Source organism: Hyla sarda, chromosome 8, assembly GCF_029499605.1.
Source record: "Hyla sarda isolate aHylSar1 chromosome 8, aHylSar1.hap1, whole genome shotgun sequence".
NCBI classification, from domain to species: Eukaryota; Metazoa; Chordata; class Amphibia; order Anura; family Hylidae; genus Hyla; species Hyla sarda.
Window position 1 is genome coordinate 196,182,773 of NC_079196.1, and position 12,416 is coordinate 196,195,188.

At 43.0% G+C, this 12,416-nt stretch overlaps 1 protein-coding gene across 4 annotated transcripts in view; it reads left to right on the forward strand.

The window, feature by feature from the left end:
- Positions 1-12,416, forward strand: part of MAD1L1 (mitotic arrest deficient 1 like 1) — a 790,601-nt gene that overhangs the window by 292,051 nt on the left and 486,134 nt on the right. The window lies entirely within an intron of this gene.

A 12,416-nucleotide genomic window follows, 5' to 3' on the forward strand; every position in this document is an offset into this window, starting at 1 on the left:
TTTTTGGACTCCATTTATTTCTCTTTCGGTCTTGAAAATTTAATAATTTTGATTGTGTGCAGCCACCTCTAGAGGGAGCTAACTGCATATGGCTTTATACTGGTAGTTGATCTCAGTGGGAGCTTACTAGAGGCTTCTGGTGGTCATCACAATTGTTGACTGCACAGTGCTAAGTCCAGCTTTGAAACAAACATCTGATTAATTTGAGACAGACTGGTTTCTACAGAGACATACACTAACTCAGATAAAGGTGTTAAATACAAGCGAGGGTGTCAACCAGTGGTCATATTTTTCTTACGCTCATGGCTTTGAGCCAAGGAGGCTCTAAATATCTCATATTGCATTTTTCTCCTGCTTTTATTTTAATAGGGCTCACTAACAAAACACTAGGGAAAAAAAGGGAAATTGGTCAGTTTTGTTATCAGGTAATGAGTTTAACAAGTGAGTTATATTTACAGCGAGCAGCCATAACATTAAAACCACTTGCCTAAAATTGTCTGCCTAAAAGTCCCATTCAAAACAGCTCTGACCCACCAAGGCCTAAGAATCTCAAGACATCTAAAGGTGTCCTCTTGTATTTGGCACCATTATACTACCAGCAGATTTTTGAAGTCCTGTTTTTTTACCCCCATTAATTCATCTGCTGGAAACTGTGTCCCTGCACCAGAGTTATTACATGATATGGGGCATGTGATAAATCTGGTGCTGATCATATTTCTTTCTTCAGTACACCCCTTTGTGCAGTGCCTCTCTGCAACTTTTTGTGCAGCTTTTTATCCCGTGCAACACAATATGCAACTTTTTAAAACTGCTGTTTGCAGTCAGTTTTGTAATCCAAGTCAAGGCTGATGTACATTTGCACTTAAGTTAGCTCAGTTGGGACAAAAGATTCAACAGACTGAACAGCCATACATCATAAATTCCTGACGACTGCATGAAATCAACTGGAATCATGAATCATCATTCTTTTTGAAAAATCTTCGAAAGCAAATGTCGCAATGAAAAGTCTTTAGACAGCATCTGAGACCATCTGTGCGACCAATGTACACCAAAAAACCAGGGTAAAACCATTGATAAAGCCCCCCCCCAATTATCCTGCTGAAAGAGTCCACTGCGAATAGGGGATCACAGTGTCATGAAGGTTTTTTTTCATTTTGTTTAAACAATACTTTGATATGGGGGTATATGTCACAGTATGCACTTGATGTCACGACCCAAGTCTTTTCAAATATTGCAAAACCCACTGTCTCCACTGGCTTGTGTTCTTTCTTCCATAGTGCGTCCAGTGGCCATCTCTTCTCCAGGTAAATGACACACATCCTTTCGGCTGTCCACATAATGTAAAAGAGAATAGGATTCATCAGACCGGGCCACCTTCTTCCATTGCTCCATAGTCCATTTTTGATGATCTTGTGCCCTTAGTAGATGCTTGTGACAGTAGACCAGGGGCCTTCAACCACATAAACAGCAAACTGCAATACCCTGTGTGTTCCGACACCTTTCTGACATCACCAGCAGTAGCTTTTTCAGCATTTTGTGCTTCTATGGATCTTCTGTGGGACCAGACCCGACGGGCTAGCCTTCATTCCTCACACACATCAGTGAGCCTAAGGTGCCTATGACCCTGTTGTGATTTCACCAGTCATCCTATCTTGGAGAATTTTTTGTACGTATTAACTCCTGTCGGATAACTTGAACACCACACAAGACCTACTTTTTTAGTGATGCCTTGACCCAGTCGTCTAGCCATCACAATTTATCCCATATCAAAGTTGCTAAGATCCTTACACTTGTCCATTTTTCCTCTTTCCACCACATAAACTTCAAGAACTTTAAGTCTTAAAAAGGTCAAGTGTCTGTCTGTGTGTGAACACGTCTCCTTTTGGTTTTCTTGTGATCTTCAGCGATAACTTTTTGTTTGCTCAGATAAATCTTCAGCTTCCTTTCCATGTCGGAGTCTCTGGTCCTCATCCCTTGATCTTCAGCCCTCGCCTGACTCTCTCACTGCTGCTCCAATGCAGAGTACCCACTGTGCACCGGCAGAACGCTTATATTTAGCTTAGCCTCATCTGCACAGGCGAGAAGATCTCCATAAATACAACAACATTAACAGCCATTTTATTACAACACATTTGGCTTTATATGAAGCATTAATGAAAGGAGAGACTCCAGGAAGACACGCTGACACATTCCATAGATTCCAACATTTATTGGTGATTTAGTGTAACAGAGATCACCATATGTATTCTAATCAGTTCATTATGAGGCTGACAATTTTGGCACATCATTGCCCATATGTTCACGCATTGTTTGCCAGTTAGACCAAAGGCTAAAATGGAAACCTATTAACTCTTTGACCAATAATTATCACTGTATCATTTGGCCTTGCAGACATATTATTCTTATTTGTACAGATAATTGTTGAGATGCAACAACCTACTGAATACTACTTGGACTAGGGCATACGTGCCATGGATGCCATATGTGCAGCTTCTAGTAGCCTTCTGGAGAATAGGGGCATTCGTTCAGGTTATCGCCATCTGTAGTATACGTGTTACTTTGCTAGCAGTGTCATGGTATCAAACAAGAATCAGCCCGTGTTATTGTCACCCAGAGTCGTAGCAAAGCTTTCCTTAAATGATCACTATCCTTTTAGCTTCTTAGCATAAGTTGTCAAGTGTTCATGAGAAACAGCACTATTTCTGTAACATAGTTCATAAGGTTGAAAAAAGACCAGAGTCCATCAAGTTCAACCTATAACCCTAATGAGTCCCTACTGAGTCGATCCAGAGGAAGGCAAAAAACCCTCATACTAGAGATAAAAATTCCTTCCTGACTCCAAATATGGCATCAGAATAAATCCCTGGATCAACGTTCTGTCCATATAAATCTAGTATACACAACCAGCGATGTTATTATTCTCCAAGAGGATGCCCCCTTGTTATAGATACAGTCCTGGGTATAAACTGATCATCGGAGAGATCTCTGTACGGCCCCCTGATATATTTATATATAGTTATTAGGTCGCCCCTAAGCCTTCTTTTTTTCTAAACTAAATAACCCCAATTCTGTCTTATTATATAACTTGTACCTAGAGTTTTTACTAGTTTTCTATACTGCTTGCTTTATTTCTGATAGGTGAAGACTAGCCTCTATTATGCCTCCCTTACACTACACACACACAAGAGGAGATCCCTGTTCTCTTAAATCTCTAGAACACCGTCAGAAGCAGCTGTATAAGGCACAATATAGAGCGGTACTGAGCAGTGTAAATTATAAAGCCAACATTGGGTTAATATATAACGCTTACTACAAGATACTGTAGCCTTCGTGGATCTCTGTGTGGCTTTGTTCACTCTGTAACTAACGAACTCCTCCTCCTTGTCTTCTCTCCTTAAACCTCTATAGGTAACATGTAACCTGATTTCTTAGTAGGCTGATCTGTCTGAAAAGGGATTTAACCGTTTTTCACTGTGAGTGACTTTAGAAGAAAGGGAGAGCTGGAAATGAGCCTGATAAGTGGCATTTTTGTCAAAATATAATGTGTTACAATATTTGCAGCAGAGAGATCTAGGGTGTCCCCAGCGATGGGAACCCCACGATCAGACATCTTATCCTCTTTCCTTTGGAAAAGGGATATGTCTAGCGGCGGAGTACCCCTTTAAGGGTGCATGAATAGGGAAGGGTTAACCGAAAGCAGGGGTGATAAAAACTACAGAAACCTCTGCCAAAACCAAATGTCATGGATTGGCCATTTATTTCTTTGGTCTGACCAAATTAAGTCCAGGATAACAGTCTGAGGTCTTTTAGGATGAACCCATCTTTTCCAGACAACTGGAGCGCTTTGAAAATGGAACCAATTTGACCATACTAAACTGATCCATGGCTGATCCTTTGGATTCGGTTTAGCTGATCAGCAGGCTCTTCTTTCTCAGCATTGAGAAGTGAGTATGGTGATCTAACAACGTCCTTTATATTGGGGGCTGTGGGTTCCCCTCTTTATTCCTGTGGGTTCCCCTCTTTGCTGTGTTTGTGTATTTTGGTTTCACACCTCTGTGGTTGTTATTTAGCAGCCGAGGCGAAACGGAGAAACAGAAAACTTGTGAGGGAAGCCGTGTGACGGCCTGGACACCTCTTTTAGGAATGCTTTTTTGTCTTGATTTCCCTGTGCTGTGTCTCTCTCCGTTTTGTTCCGGCTCTTGTTTTTGACTTGGTTTTTCCCAGCATATGGTCTTGTCTATCGCCACTGCCTCTATGGGACTCAAGTCCTATCCCTTCTATGCCAGATAGCTGCCAGTCTGCAGTCTTGGTTTCATTGTACTGTCACCCATGTCAATGAGTCTGGCAGAGAGGGAAGATAGAACGCTTGACCCCGGCTCCCCTGTGGGCGAGTACAGAGAGTAGCATAAAAAGAAGACACTTTATATTGTCAATACCAGTCACATCAGCTGGATGCAAAGTGAAGGCGCTGCGACCCTGGTGATTCATTGCACCCAGGTCTGTTTGCCCAGCAGAGGGAGAGGACATGAACTGCTCCTATTAATCAAACGCTTACATGTTTGCTAAATTTATAAATAACATCTATTGTTTCCTATTATCAGCCGTCTCTAAGAAGGAGGGCTGTCTTTCTCTTCAGTAGCATCCAGAAAAGATGTATACCGCCATAACTATTTTGTCTCATTTATCCGGTTTGGAGAACCTCCAATAAAATTGGAAAACTCTTGAGGTTATAGTAAATAGGCTTAAATAAACAAAATCCTGAATATGAACCAAGTACAGTATAGGAAATTCTCTGATCACCCAAAATTGTATTGAAAAGTGGTCGTCTGGGAGGATGGTCTTATACATAATAACGCACATTATACCTAAAATCTGGTCTCTATAAGGACAAGGTCTTCTCAAGGAGGTTTCACTGCATATATTCTTATATATGTGTAAACATACTCATACAGTTAATATAATTCTTTTCTGTCTGCTGTACCTGGACTGTACACAAGGTGTCAGCAAATCTTGTGTTTCAGCAACATGTGGTACCATAGTTTAACTGTGATAGCCGCAAGTGCCGTATCTAAATTAAAGTCCATAAATAAGGGGGATCTTACGGTTTATGGGTATTTCTTCAAAGTGTACATTATACATTCGGCCTCTGGTTGTCAGTGCATGCTGGGAGTTGTAGTTTTGTTAGAGCTGGAAAGCCACAGTCTTGAGACCACTACCGTAGAGTCCCAACTCATTTGCATTGACTTGCTGCAGTGACTGTCTTGCCAATATTGGTATTTCAACACTATTAACCCCTTCTTGCCATAGCAGTTTTTCTCACCAGCGTTTCATTCATTTATATATTCATTCATTCATTTTTATTTTTTTCTATCTCATTTTGTAATAATTTTTTTTTTTAAATCTCAACAGAGCCGTTTTGAATAAGGTTTTTTTTTTTTTTTTTTTTTTTTTTTGCAGGTAGTGTGCGGTAGTTTTTTTTTTTTTTTTTTTGTACCATCACACCACCTGGGTAGTTGTGACTTTTTGATCATGAGGAGTCACTTTTGCAGCAGCAGATGAGCACATCTGGGCCTCTAGGGGTAAAGTAGACCCCCCGTGCACCAGACACCCTCATTAGTATAATAATATAAATAAATGCTACTTAAAAATGGTGCACTGTAGAGGCATAATGGAGATACATTGATAATCAGTGTTTCCTGCCCTATTGTCCCATGTCAGCAAGTTAAATTCTACCAACCTGATGGCGCTTTCCCTTTAATAGTTAGGACAGTTTCTAATGCAGCAATACCAGTTATGTTTATATTTTAATTTAATTTAAAAAATGTATTTGATTAATGGGAAAAGTTGTGCGCTGAATTTTTATATTTTTAGTTTTTTTTAAACTTTTTTTAAACATACTTTTAACCCCCTATACTATCTAAGCTTGTTAGCCCCTAATCCATAGTTGGGCTCTCACTGCTATACCCCCGCTGATCCCGTAAACGGCTATATAATTGTCCCCAGAATGAACCAAGCCACCCCCAGAATGCGCAGCCACCGCTCCATTCATTCTTTATGGGGGCTTCTGAATGTTTTTGCGCCTGGACCCCCACCAATCAGATTGTTATCCCTTATCATTTAGATACAGGATAACAAGCTGAGATGGGAATACCCCTTTACGTTTTTGAAATACCGTTATTCCTTTTCTTATGCATACAGTATAAGACAGGAATACATACTTTTAGCCCTTTATACTATCTAAGCTTGTTATCCACTATCCATAGGAAAGGGGGTAACAAGCTGATTGATTGATTGTTTGGGGTCTGACCGCTGAAACCCCTGTTGTTCCCAAGAAAGGCAACATAATTGTCCCTGCGCAGCCACCATTACATTAATTCTCTATGTGGACTGCTGAATGTTTCAGCGGTTGGACACCCACCAATCTGCCTATTATGCCTTATCGTTCCAAGATAAAAACTGCTTATGTATTTATATGGATGAGGCCACACATAAACCCAATAGAATACCTCTCGGCATCAACTCAAACAATATATAATGTCCTATAGACAGAGGTTCCGTTAAAACGTAACTTTTAATATTAAGATATAAAAAATAATAATAATAATATACCAAAATTAAATAAAGTGACAATTCCCATGTAAGAAAACTAGACAATTTATCTACAATAAATACAAATGTCTGCCAAGTATGGTAAGGCACTGCAGTTGTGCAGCTGATCTTTACATGCTCTTCTTAAATATCATAATACAAAAGAATCATCCCTGTCCCAACGCGTTTCCATTCAAGAGACCTAATAACATCAGTCGCCCGCACTTCATCAGGGGACAAGCATCACATAAGTGTTGGGCGATATAAGGTATGCACAGCAAAAGTACAACACACTTACAAAACAAAACTCCGTAAATCATCAGAGTGAAGATGCTGACACCAGTGCAGTCAGCCAATAAGCTGGTGCAGATAGATCAGGCGCACTACTATGGTTGTTCACATACATCCCCAAGGTAATCACTGCTAGGCTGATATAGCTTAAATATGTCCGGTATATAGTAACAGTCCTATGCAGTGTGTTACAATTGGGGGATGATAATAGAGACTATGATTACAGGATGATACGGCAACCCTACAGTGTGTTCCAGTCCGGTGACAGGGAGGGCGCGAATCAGGATCTGGGATAACATGCTGAGATGGGAATACATACTTTTAGCCCCTATCCATTAGGGATCGACCGATTATCGGTATGGCCGATATTATCGGCCAATAATCACGATTTTGGGCATTATCAGTATCGGCAATTACCTTGCCGATAAGCCGATAATGCCCGCCCCCCCGCACCGCCCCCACCAACCCCCCCCCCCCCCCCCCGACCCACCGTGTCGCACCCCCCACCGTAGTGCTGGGCGGTATACTGGTATGAACCGGATACCATTTTTTTTCTCCCACGGTATGGATTTTTGCCCATACCGCTATACCGGTCGGCCCCTCCCCCACCCTCCGAGTCAATAAAAAAAAATTAAACTTACCCGTAATGGGGGTGGTCCGGGCCATCCAACCTTCCTGTAGTGTCCGGCGGCATTCCGGGTGGAAGGTGAACCGGTCCGGGCTGTCCTTCTTCTCCGGGGGTGCTCTACTCCACTCCGGGCAGGCTCCGGCCTAGTACGCTGCATAGACGCCGCTACGCCGTGACATCAGGTGCAACGCTGCGCCCGGGCGTCACTGCGCAGCGGCGTTACTAGGTCGGAGCCTGCCCGGAGTGGAGAAGATGACCCCCGGAGAAGAAGGACAGCCCGGACTGGTTCACCCTCCACCCGGTATGCCACCGGACACTACAGGAAGGATGGATGGCCCGGACCACCCTGACAGGTAGGGGGAGAGAAGCGGGTGGTGGCGGCGGCGGCGGCCAATGGCACAGCAAAAGCCACTGCAGTGCATTCATTTAAAGCGCCCACTTTAAATCAATGATCTGCAGCAGTGTCGCGGGGGGATAAATAGCCGATAACTTATACCGGAATATCGGTATAAGTTATCGGCTATCGGCCCTAACCTCCACTGTTTATCGGTATCAGCCCTAAAAAAACTATATCGGTCGATCCCTACTATCCATACTATAGGAGGATAACAAGCTGATTGGTAGGGGTCTGACCGCTATTAAAGAAAGGCAAAATACTTGTCCTTAGAATGAACGGCACGCACCGCACCTACGCAACCACCGCTTCATTCTTTCTCTGTGGGGGCCGCTAAATGTTTCAGCGGCCTGACCCCCCACTGATAAGCTTGTTATCCCTTATCTTATGGATACGGGATAACAAGCTGAGATGCAAAAATATCTATATGCGCTTCACATCAGAAAATTGCACTTTGACCGATAACTATGGCCGTGCAGCGCTGCTGAAAATGTTAGTGCTATAAAAGCAATAGGATAAAGAGAAATTCCAGAGGGACTCTTTAGCAAATATCTGTTCCTCTCTCGGCTTTTATGGGGTATTTACAGATCACTCTCTACTATTCTAATTACAACCAAGCTCTTAACTGATTTTGTGTAATGGGCGGACGTAAATCTCTGCAGCCGCTCAAGTGCCGGCACTATGTAGACTCCTTTAGATGGTGTCAGATAGTGCCATATTTGCTATGAGTCCGGATTGACTGTTCCGTAGAACCTGAACCATCAATGTCCAGTACCTGGCTGTGACGGTGAATACCACCATCATTGTGATTTGTCGACTGCAGTGGTCTCCAAACTGTGAGCCTGCAGCTGTTGCAAAACTCCAACTCCCAGCATGCCCGGACAGCCAACGGCTGTCCGGGCATGCTGGGAGTTGTAGTTTTGCAACAGTTGGAGGGCTGCATTTTGGAGACCACTGGTCTAGTACAGTAATTTCCAACCTGTTGCTCTACAGCTTTTGCAAAACAGGGACACTCGCAACAGCTGAAGTCCTTTGGTCTTACCCATATTTCATTCATCAGAGGCCCACCCTGTTGCTGCGACAAAATCATATAGGTGTCTGGCTTCCTGTTACATGCTGCCATATTGCAGTGAGCATCTCGCCATGATGAATCTCTCATAACGCTGTCGTCTAGCCCCCCTTTTGTTTTTTAAATAAAATCAGAAGCTTTCAGCGTGAGATCTGCTGATGTCAACACTTTGCCCACTCCTTTTTCCTTCCCCTTGTTGTCTTTTGTAATTCCACACTATACAGGTTCCTCTCTGCCCGGCAGAGAAGAGGAGACGTGGAGAGTTGACATCAGCATAATAATGTTGCTGAATCTGAGGTTTTGTTGTATTGTGTATAATATGCGTTCAGTTTTTTGAGAAGCAGGGGCCACTTTTTGTGCCCTTTTTGAGCGTGCCTGTAGGATAAGCCGATACATTTTCCCTCCTGTTTATTTTTCTCTGTTCATTTTCTACAAGAACATCCTGTTTGCTGAGATTCCGCAGCCTTTTCTACACTTATATTGAAAGATTTAACGTACCCCGGCCATTTATTTGTTGAGGTCTTTAGTCATGCATAGTGTTGTGCACGTCCTGTACTTATGGCAGATAAAACGTTCTCGCCCTCTGACTGCTCCGGACCGGCGGGAACTTTATTATTCCCCTTTTGTATTCACAGTTTAATTGTAGCAAGCAGTGATGGATTGCAGTTTTGCAGTTGTGCTACTTGGCAGTTATGCCAGCTGCCAAAACGTTATTGGTAACGAGGCCCAGGTTTATGGCTGCTCAGGGGTTAATATATGTAGACAAACAGATGGATACAGCAGGTGCAGTTAAAATACTTTTTACTTCATTTATTGTGTCTCTGCATTACAGCAAAACACTTAGCCGGACTACGGACGCGTTTCTGGCACCTAGACACCCTTAATCATGGGCATGCTTAAGGGTGCCTAGGCACCAGAAATGCGTCGGTCTCCTGTCTGCTAAGTAATTTTTTTGTAATGCTTGGACACAATAAAGTAAGACGTCTTTAAACTGCAGCTGCTGGATCTTCACATTTGCAGCTTTGCATTTGTGCCACTTGGTGGCTATGCCAGCTGCAAAGCATTATTGGTAGTGAAGCCAAATACTGTGGCTGTTCAAGGGTTAGTAGAAACGACCTGTAGACAAGAAAAAGACTTCTTACTTTATCGTATCCATGCATTACAAAAATGTGTTTAGCCAGAATACAGACGCGTTTCTGGCACCTAGACACCATTAATCATGGGCATGGTTAAGAATGCCTAGGCACCAGAAACGCGTCAATTTTCTGGCTGCTAAGCAATTTTTTCTATAATGTATGGACACTATAAATTAAGATTTTGTTACATTGCTCCTTCTGGACCAGTCTCTTTTTATCTACAAGTCGTTGGGTGTCCAGGATTGTAGACACAGGATATATTTAACCTGGATTTGTCTTCTGCAGTGGACCTTGTTTGTGTTGTGTTTGGTTTGTTTCCTGCAAAGCAGCTGATTGGCACAAAACAGAATAGATTTTGCACTCGTATAGATCAGTAGTTGTGTGATTCTGTTACCATGTGGCTGCTATGGAAGAGATTGCAGTTTTACTTTTCATCGTGCCCTGTGCTAATGCAGTAATGCCTTTTGACACGTGTGTTTGATTTATGGAGGGCGCAGGACGCTGATCGGCAATGGAGACGTCTGAAGTGGAATGCTTGAAATAAATGTCTATCACTGAATACCATTTCATCTTTTTTTCTGCTCAAAAGAAACTCGAAATTCTTTGCTCACCATTTCTTAATATTTCTTTATAGTGGCCAGAGCCCAGGTTTTCTATTCCAGTGCTTCCTATTCCCTGCATAGACAATAACATTACTAACTTAAAGGAGTACTCCGGCGCGCACTTTTTTCCTTTTATCCCGTCCGGGCTGCAAAATAAAAGAAAACACACTTTCTCTTACCTGCCAACGAGCCCCCGGAGCTCCGGTACACTCCGGTACAGGTGTTCGGTCCCCGGGCTGTATTCTTCTTACTTCCTGTTAGCCCGGCACGTCACACGGAGCTTCAGCCTATCACCGGCCGCAGCGATGTCCCGCCTCGGCCGGTGATAGGCTGAAGCTCCGTGTGACGTGCCGGGCTAACAGGAAGTAAGAAGAATACAGCCCGGGGACCGAACACCTGTACCGGAGTATACCGGAGCTCCGGGGGCTCGTTGGCAGGTAAGAGAAAGTGTGTTTTCTTTTATTTTGCAGCCCGGACGGGATAAAAGGAAAAAAGTGCGCGCCGGAGTACTCCTTTAATAGGAGCTGTTATAATAAACTCAACAATAAAATAGAATTCAGTAAGCCTCCCTTGTGGATCTAGGCTGCCAGAAATATAAAATTGATCTCTATGGCCCACATTTATCAAAAACAGCATCCAGCAACTAAAGTTGGCCGTACACATGAAATTTGTGTTGGCCAAAACCACCCAGCTGCGTTGGCCATCCATCTGATGTGTACACTGGCTAATAGGGGGAGAAGGGACAGGCATGTTGGATTTCATGTGCCTAACCCTTTTGCTTTAGGGCAGATGAGCCACCATGAGAGGTGTCTGGTAGCAGCAGTCTCCCCTCTACCTGTTCAGAACAAACATGCAGGAAAGATATCTGTTGGATACTAAAAAATCATTTTTCCAGCAGTTATCTAAGGCCTCGTTCACATTGCCTTTCGCATCCGACCCATCAAGGGTCAGATGTTTTTATTTATTTATTTTTTTTTTTTTTTAAAGCCGAATGGACCCGAAAATGGGTCTGATGCAAATGGCTACTATCGGGTCCCGATGAACCCCATTCACTTGCATGGGGTCCGTTGGTGATCCGGTAATTTTACAGGAATTTAGCTGAGAAAAAAATAGTGCTTCCGTGGTGCTTCTGGCCGGATTGCCGATGGAGCTCTGAATAGCGGAGTCCGACGGCAATCTGAACGAGGCCTAAGGCTGGGTTGACAACTGCATTGGATATTTTATAGGCTACCTCTCCTGCAGGTTCTATTAAATCAGCAGATGATTATTTATTAGTTTTTTTTATTTTTAAGGCTCCCTGACCATAAAAAATATAAAATATACATAAAATAAATCCCTCCATCAAAAAACCATTTGATGAGCTTGAATGTTGGATCTGAAAATTACATATTGTTAAGGGAGAATTGTAGTATCTAAAAATGTATCCCCTATTCTAAGGATAGAGGATAAATGTCAGATTGCGGGGGGTCCCAACGGTCAGAACCCCAGCGATCTGACACTTTTGAACCCCCGGCAGTCCGGAGGTGGAGATTTGCCTTTCAAATAATTTAAACTAAAGGATTTGCTGGTTGCCACCTTCTGGAATTGTTAAAGAGAAGATGTCAGTTCTATATCATGCTCAGAGCTTAGGTCCCTCTCTTGGCTAATTAAGTACAGGGCACAGTGCTGGAGGCCTAGCAGGAAAGGGTGGTAGAGGGAGGAGGCATGC